This window comes from Macaca thibetana, chromosome 2, assembly GCF_024542745.1.
Source record: "Macaca thibetana thibetana isolate TM-01 chromosome 2, ASM2454274v1, whole genome shotgun sequence".
NCBI lineage: Eukaryota > Metazoa > Chordata > Mammalia > Primates > Cercopithecidae > Macaca > Macaca thibetana.
The window spans coordinates 84,107,363-84,116,218 of NC_065579.1; the positions used below are offsets into that span (position 1 = coordinate 84,107,363).

General features: G+C 42.4%; 1 pseudogene; it reads left to right on the forward strand.

Annotated features, from left to right (window-relative positions):
- Positions 1-4,901: 4,901 nt before the first annotated feature.
- Positions 4,902-6,990, forward strand: LOC126948383 (ralA-binding protein 1-like; annotated as a pseudogene).
- Positions 6,991-8,856: the final 1,866 nt, after the last annotated feature.

Here is an 8,856-nt window from a genome sequence, read left to right on the forward strand (position 1 = left end):
ACTCAACATTCATAATTGTCTGACCCACACGCAGTCTAAAACTATTTTCTCCAAGCTATAGAAAACTTTCAGGTATGTAAAGCTGCCCCAGTTTCCTGAAACAGATGGTATATTATAACCAACTTGTTAAATAAGCTGGGCTCATGGGGGTGCCAGTAAAAACCAACCTTATTTTCCCCCTTTTCCTTCAAAATCACTCACCAGTCTGATTGTTCCCCACTCTTAAGACAATACGTCCTGCAAGTTCCATAGCTTTTTTAGTTACTCTTTTATGATAGAAAGATGCTTCCTTTACTTTTGTACTAAAAAGCCCAATCCACTCCATTCTAATCATCACAAAAATGCTTCCATTAATTAACTTAACACCTATTTACCTGTCAGTATTGTAGGTTCTGCTGTTGCAGTAGTAAATAAATCAGACATAAAACCTTACTTTCATGGAGTTCAAGTTCTGGTGGGGAAATGGCAAATCTGACAAGTAAGCAAAATAGAATATTAGTGATAAGTGCTCAGGGGACTGGATTTTAGATACGTTGAGGAGGAAAGACTTCATTGAGAAGGGGACCTTTCAAAGTTTCCAATACTTCACTCTCAGTGGATGACCTCACTTTCTATTTTCCTGAGGAAATTGAAGCAGCCAGAAGATAACTTCTACAAGCTTCTGCCACTACGTCTACCTATCAACATCTGTGCCACATACTCTGCCTTCTCTCCTGTGAATTTCGAAAAACTCTCCACACTCTTAAATAAATCCAACCCCTCCACTTGTGTGCCAGATCTAATCGCCTCTTGGTTACTCAAAAAGATTACTTCAGTCACTATCCTCTTTCTTTCCTGTGTCATCAATTTTCTCTTGCTCAGTAGCATGTAAACATCTCTTACCTTAAAAATCCTCCTGGAGTTCACTTCTATCTCCAGCATCTACCTTATTTTTCTTTCTTTCTTTCTTTCTTTCTTTCTTTCTTTCTTTCTTTCTTTCTTTCTTTCTTTCTTTCTTTCTTTCTTTCTTTCTTTCTTTCTCTCTCTCTCTCTCTCTCTCTCTCTCTCTCTCTCTCTCTCTCTCTCTCTCTCTCTCTCTCTCCCTCTCTCTCTCTTTCTTTCTTTTTTTGAGACAGAGTCTCACTCTGTCACCCAGCCTGGAGTGCAGTGGCACAATCTCGGGTCACTGCAGCCTCCACCTCCCAGGTTCAAGTGATTCTCCTGCCTCAGCCTCCCTAGTAGCTGGGACTATAGGTGTGTGCCACCACGCCTGGCTAATTTTTGTAATTTTACTGGAGATGGGGTTTCACCATATTGGTCAGGCTGGTCTCGAAATCCTAACCTTAGATGAGCCACCCACCTCAGTCTCTCAAAGTGCTGGGATTACAGGCGTGAGCCACTGCACCTGGCCTTCTTTTTCTTTTAGAGCAAAACTCCTCTCCTTGCCTATATTCTCTACCCTCAACTACTCTCTGCTTGTCTTTACAGCCTGATCAAACCTGGTTTTTGTGCCCACCACTTTACAGAAATGGAAAGGTCACCAATGACCTTCATGTTGTTAAGTATAGTGGTTAGTTTTCCATCCTAATCCTACTTCCCCTTCACCACTATGTCATAGAAGCCATCAGTCAGCCGCCTTGGTGCTCTCCTCACTTGGCTTCCAGGACACGATTCTAGCCTGGGTTTTTCTCCATCTCTCTGAAAGCTCCTTCTCAGTCTTCTCTGTTGTTTTTGTTCATCTTCCCATCCTCTAAACATCGGAAGGCCCCCAGTCTGTCTTTGAACCTCTCCTTTTTTTTCTATTTTTTCCTTGTGACCTCATCCAACTCATGGGTTTTGATACCACTAATATTCTAAAGAATTCCAAATATATACTGCCAGCCTTAAATTACATTCATGAATCACCACCTACTCAGTATTTCCACCCAGATATCTCTAACATAACATGTCAATATCAGAGGTCCCTCACCTCTCACAAAATGTTCCTGTTAAAGTTTTTCTTCCTTCCAACTACAGGACTTTTCCAAGATTGAGCTAGACAAGGAGGAGTGGGAAGATGGCAGAAAAAAATCTTCCTCAACCATCATGTACAACATTTGGTACAACATTTTATGATGCATTTTCAAAAAGAAAATCATCAGAGGGTAGAAGATGAGAAACAGAGAAACCAGTAAAGAGGTTATTTCAGTAACTTATGTGAGGAACTAAGGAATATGGGTAGGACAGAAAAAAGTGAACAGGAAGGTGAAGTTTTCAGGCAGTAAATTAGCTGGGACTTGGTGATTAATTGGATGTAAAGAATGAAGGAGTGGGAAATGTCACGATGATTTCATGTCTGACTTAGAAGTCTGGGTGGATATTGGTGACATTGAGATAAGGGACATATGGAAAGTATACGATTTTGGAGAAAGGGGAGTAAGAGGCTCAATTTCAGTCATACTAAAAGCTCATGCCTACCAGATATTAAGTAGAAACTGGATAAAGTATTTATATAATTTGAGTACAGATGATTTTTTAAATGTGAAATAGAGTATATGAGAATATGCTCATATACTCTAGAGTACTCTTACATACACATAGAGTATGTGAGAAAATTAGTGTGTACACTAATATGGCCAAAGGCCTGAATTTTGCATTGAACCAAACTAAAGAACCAACAAATACAGAGTGCCTTTATTTTCCACTCCTGATGGAAGATACACCCTTAAAACAAAACAATACATGCCATTCTTAAAACGTTGTCTTTATAGGGCTGGGGGGAAAGGAAGTGGGCTGGTTTGTATAATATTCTGTTGTGAAAATGATGTATGGTGGTTTACCCATGGTTATAACTATTGAACACCCATACAAAGTTTCATGCCCCTCTATAATTGACACCTTTGGATAAACCTGACACCTTCTCTTTATAAATTCCATCCACTGCAACCTCATCTTCCCCGACTCCTGACGATAACAGTATGTATTTAGGGCTACATGTCTTCAAGACAACAGCAGTTTGGGGGGTTTTAGGACCAGTGAAACCACAGGGAGGCTGAGCTGGAGACAGTTTTACATGATGAATCGTTACCAAAATTGTGAGCTAAATTCTGATTGCAAAACCTTTATTACTGTGATGTTACAATGATCCAAAAGAACACAGCTGGATTTTCAGATGACAGGTGGAACATTCAATTTCTGGCTGAAGACAACTCAATTTTGCAGTTATAAATTGTGTAAATTTGATGTGGACATCACCGAAAGGGGATATGTGTGGAACCCCACAAGGTTATTATTACAGTGACGTTTTCTGGCAGTAGACTCACTTTTTGATTAGAATTTAGGAACATATGGAAACCCTCTATAGGGGTCATCCCCAAACAGAAACTTTCTGAAATTTAATTAGCTTAAATTTACTGAAGGTTTGGGTTTTAATTTTATGGTAAACAACAGCAACATCAAAACCCTCTATAATTTGGCTGCAGCCTCCATTGCCAATCTTAGCTTTGTACTTTCCTTCCTCAAATTCACACTTCACCCAAAGTGTTCTATTTACTGCCCTCTGACCCTGGAGGACATTTTTCTCACCCTGCTCTGTCTTTTCTCCTCTCCTGTGCCTTTTGAAAACCAGCTCAATGTCCAGACTCTTCCATAAAACCCTTCTTGACCCCTATAACTTAAAGTGATTTTTACCTCTTCTGAATTTCTATAGCAAATAGTACAAATATCGGAAAGTTTTTTAAACTTGAAGTTTTTAAAGTTTTTTAAACATTAAGCAAATATTTGAAATATTATGACAATATCTCATAATTGGATTGGAAAGTTTTTTCAGTTGATGAAATTTTATTCACCCTACATTTTTGGGTCTATCAAGACTACCCTCAGCTTTCATGATTTGCTGGAAGAACTCACAGAACCCAGAAAACTGTTATATTCATGGTTGTGGTTTACTGAAGTGAAACGATACAGATACAAATCAGCAAAAGTAAAAGACACATAGGGCAGAGTCCAGAAGAAACCGGGTATGAGAGTATATTCTTTAACAGTGGTGTAGTATAGACAGTACTTAATTCTCCCAGCAACAATGTATGACCATCTGTGCAATGTATTGCCAAACAGAGAAGCTCACTAGAGACTTATCTGTATTAGGGTTCTCTAGAGGGACAGAACTAATGGGAGATATATATATATATATATATATATACACACACACACACACACACACACACACACACACACACACACACACATATATATATATATATATATATATAGGCTGAGGAGCAAGGAGAGCCAGTCTGAGTTCCAAAACTGAAGAACTTGGAGTCCAATGTTCGAGGGCAGGAAGCATCCAGCATGGGAGAAAGACGTAGGGTGGGAGGCTAGGCCAGTATTTCTTTTCATATTTTTCTGCCTGCTTATATTCTTTTTCTTTTTTTCTTCTTCTTTTTTTTTTTTTTTTGAGATGGAGAGTCTCGCTCTGTTGCCCAAGCTGGACCATGGTCTGCAGTGGCGTGATCTCGGCTCACTGCAACCTCCGCCTCCCGGGTTCAAGCAATTCTCTGGCCTCAGCCTCCCGAGTAGCTGGGACTACAGGAGTGTACCGCCATGCCTGGCTAATTTTTGTATTTTTAGTAGACATGGGCTTTCATCATATTGGCCAGGATGGTCTTGATCTCCTGGCCTCATGAGTGCCTGCCTCCACCTCCCAAAGTGCTGGGATTACAGGCGTAAGCCACTGTGCCCAGCCTCTGCCTGCTTATATTCTAGCCTCGCTGGCAGCTAATTAGATTGTGCCCACCCAGATTAAAGGTGGGTCTGCCTTTCCCAGGGCACTGACTCAAATGTTAAGTTCCTTAGACAACACCCTCACAGACACAACCAGGATAAATACTTTGTGTCCTTCAGTCCGATCAAGTTGACACTCAGTATTCATCATCACAGTATCAAAGAGATTTTTTTGGTGTGGTCAGTCATGGAGGTATGAAGTGCAGCAGGCAGAGTGTGATAGATAGGTAACAGAGAAGACCTTGTCCCTTCCTATCAGGGCATCAGCATGACCGAGTGCTTCCTGCCCCCCACCAGCAGCCCCAGTGAACACCACAGGATGGAGCATGGCAGCAGATTTACCCAGACCCCCAGCTCTGAAGAGATCAGTCCTACTAAGTTTCCTGGATTGTACTGCACTGGCCAGCCCTCACCTCCCCATGACATCCTCCATGAGCCTCCTGATATAGTGCCTGATGATGAGAAAGACCATGGGGGAAAAAAAGGAAAATTTAAGAAAAAGGAAAAGAGGACAGAAGGCTATGCAGCCTTTCAGGAAGATAGCTCTGGAGATGAGGCAGAAAGTCCTTCCAAAATGAAGAGGCCCAAGGGAATCCACGTTTTCAAGAAGCCCAGCTTTTCTAAAAAGAAAGAGGAGGATTTTAAAGGAAAAGAGAAACCCAAAGAAGAAAAGCATAAAGAAGAAAAGCACAAAGAAGAAAAACATAAAGAGAAGAAGTCAAAAGACTTGACAGGAGCTGATGTTGCTAAACAGTGGAAGGAAAAGAAGAAAAAGAAAAAGCCAATTCAGGAGCCAGAGGTGCCTCCGATTGATGTTCCAAATCTCAAACCCATTTTTGGAATTCCTTTGGCTGATGCAATAGAGAGGACCATGATGTATGATGGCATTTGGCTGCTGGTCGTTTTCCGTGAATGTATAGATTGCTTAGAGATGTATGGCATGAAATGCGAAGGTATCTACAGAGTATCAGGAATTAAGTCAAAGGTGGATAAGCTAAAAGCAGCCTATGACCAGGAGGAGTCTACCAGCTTGGAAGAATATGAGCCTAATACTGTAGCCAGTTTGCTGAAGCAGTATTTGTGAGAACTTCCAGAGAACTTGCTTTACTAAAGAGCTTATGCTGAGATTTGAAGAAGCTTATAGGAGGACCACAGAGACTGAGAAAGTTCATGAATACCAGCATTTATTCAAATAACTGCCAGAATGTAACTATCTTCTGATTTCTTGGCTCATTGTGCACATGGACCATGTCATCACAAATGAACTGGAAACAAAAATGAATATACAGAACATTTCTATAGTGCTCAGCCCAACTGTGCAGATCAGCAATGGAGTCCCACATGTGTTTTTCACACATGTGCAAGAACTCTTTGGAAATGCTGTACTAAAGCGAGTGACAAAACCTCTGCGATGGTCTAACATGGCCACAATGCCCATGCTGCCAGAGACCCAGGCAGGCATCAAGGAGGAGATGAGGAGACAGGGTTTTCTTTTGAATTGTTTATATCAATATCTGCAGGGTGGGAAAAAGGATTTATCTAAAGAAGAAACATTATGGAAAGTCCAAAGAATTTTGACAGCTCTCAAAAGAAAACTGAGAGAAATTTAGACAGGAGTGTGAAACCAAGATTGCACAAGAGATAGCCAGTCTTTGAAAAGAGGGTGTTTCCAAAGAAGAGATGAATGAAAATTAAGAATTTATAAATATTCTCCTTGCTTGGGAGAATGAGATTCTGACTGAACAGGAAGAGCTCCTGACCATGGAGCAGTTTCTAGGCAGGCAGATTTCCTCAGAAAAAGAAGAGACATCTGAGGGACGCCTCAGAGTCGAGATTGCTGAAATTCAGTCGCCAGCAGCACGGCTGAAGTGAGACTGAGGAGTACTCCTCCGAGAGCGAGAGATAGAGTGAGGATGAGGAGGAGCTGCAGATTATTCTGGAATATTTACAGAGACAGAACAAAGAGCTGGAAACAAAGAACAATCATTTGAATCAAGCAATTCAAGAGGAGTGCGAGGTCATCATGGAGCTGCACGTGCAGCTCCAGCTGCTCCAGATGCAGGGACCCAAGGCTGAGCAGCAGGTGCAGGAGGACCAGGAGGACCAGGAGCCTGAGTGGCGCGGGGTGCTGTCCAGCTGCCCAGAGATGGTGTCCTCTGGCCAAAAGAGGCTAAACGGCAGCCAAAGGCAGGCAAGGAGCTGGTGAAGCCATCACCCAGCAGGGACAGGAGGGAGACGTCCATCTGAGCAGCCTGCGTTGCTGTCTGGAGTCTGCAAAACTGAAAGGACCTGTGCATCTTACTGTAACCCGGGGGCCAGGCTGGCTTTCTTGCCGTACATTCTGTAAAGGTGTCTTCTCTTCTCAGACTCTTCCTCTGTCACACATCTGACTCCTTCGCATCAGGCTCAGGTTCCATAACAGGACGAAGCAGTGGAAGCGTTGTGGACTTTAGGGACAGATGAGTTTTCCAGATAGTGTCAGTTTATTTGGAGATTAATTTTCTTTGTTAATTTAAAATAATTGTTTTAACCCTTGAGTGGTTTCTTTTTAAATCAGAAATCTTTATCACAGCAGAATCAGGATCTCTTTCTCATTCAAGGGGGGAACCGCACCAGATCAGCACTGCACCTGCTATGGCCGATGCGAGCTGCGCCCTCTGGGATCTCTGGTACCTTCACACTTGCTTGTGCCTTCCACACCTTCTTGGTGCAAATTCCTGTGGGGGAACTGCCTCCTGTTCTCTGACTGGCCAGAGCGGTGCCTGGTGTGTGTTCCCTGGCCCGCCCTCCTGACTCTCTCCTTCTGCAGTTCTGAACCACAGTCAGTAAGCCCGAGTCACCGGGACGGCCTAGTCTGGCCACAGACAGAGGCTGCCTGTGGAGCCTGCCCACCCGCCCCCAGCAACACAGGCAGGTGGGGAAGAGGCCGCCCATTCCCACCAGTTCCTCACTGCAGGGACCAGCAAAGGCCTTCTCACTGGGTTGGTCAAAGGTAGTCACCTTGGCCTGGTGCATCCACAGAGGATTCACAGAAGATGTTGCTCAAACTAGAAACTTTTTAAACGACTGACCTTCCTTAAAAACAGAATGACTCTGATTGCTTGCTTGGGCTAGAATGTACATGTCTCCTTTCCTGAATAAGCCACATACATGCTTTTAAACAAAAGTTTGAAATTATCCATATTGTCTCAATGAATCTGCTGGTGCACTCCCAATTGACAAGATTGAGCAATAGAAAAATATTCCTTTCCTTTGAGTGATAGCTGTGATTCACCCCACCCCACTTTCTTGTTTCTGGTCCATCTGATGAGATGGATGCTCTCAGGCTTCTGAGAGACCGGACCCTGGAGGCAACGTGCTGCAGTCACACTCTGTTGAGTGAATAGCACCACAAGACAGGCCAGGCTCGTGGCTTGGAAGACAAACCCCACATGCACTCAAGGGGGAAAAAACAAACCCCACAGGAAAGCTCTCTCCTCCTCCTCTTAGCTAGTATTTATTTTCAGCGCCTGTTTGATGCAGTTTTTAAACCTCTACCTATTGTACTGCTGTGACTCATTGGCCATTGCTTGATTTTTGTACGAATAAAAGCTTTGTTATAGAAATCAGCATACTTTTTTAATCTGGAAAGAAGATATTCTGGTGACTGAAAGTATGGTTGGGTATCAGATATAAATGCACAAATGCCTTCTTTCTGTCCTGTCTGTCTCAGTACATTCACTTTATAGCTGCTGGCAATATCGAAGGTGCCTTTTTTGTTTGTATAAACTCTAATTTCTATCAAAGTGTCATGGATTTTTAAAATTAGTATTTCATTACAAATGTTTCAGCATTGGTTAACTAACTTTTTCCAGGACCATTATTGATCAAGCAAATACATTCAACAGCCAAGTGGGGAAAAGAAAAAGAAAAAAATACAGATATTCACCACAAATCTCATTGTTAACATAAACTCTCTGGTGTGGTTCAAGGCCTCCTGTACATAAAGACACTCTTATCAGGCAAGACAGTCTAAAGCCTCAGAGTTTATCTTCCATTAACCAGTTGAGGGGCAGTGTTTTATTTAAAATATGAAGGGTTGGAATACCACAAGCCTGCTGAGTTAAGCCCTTT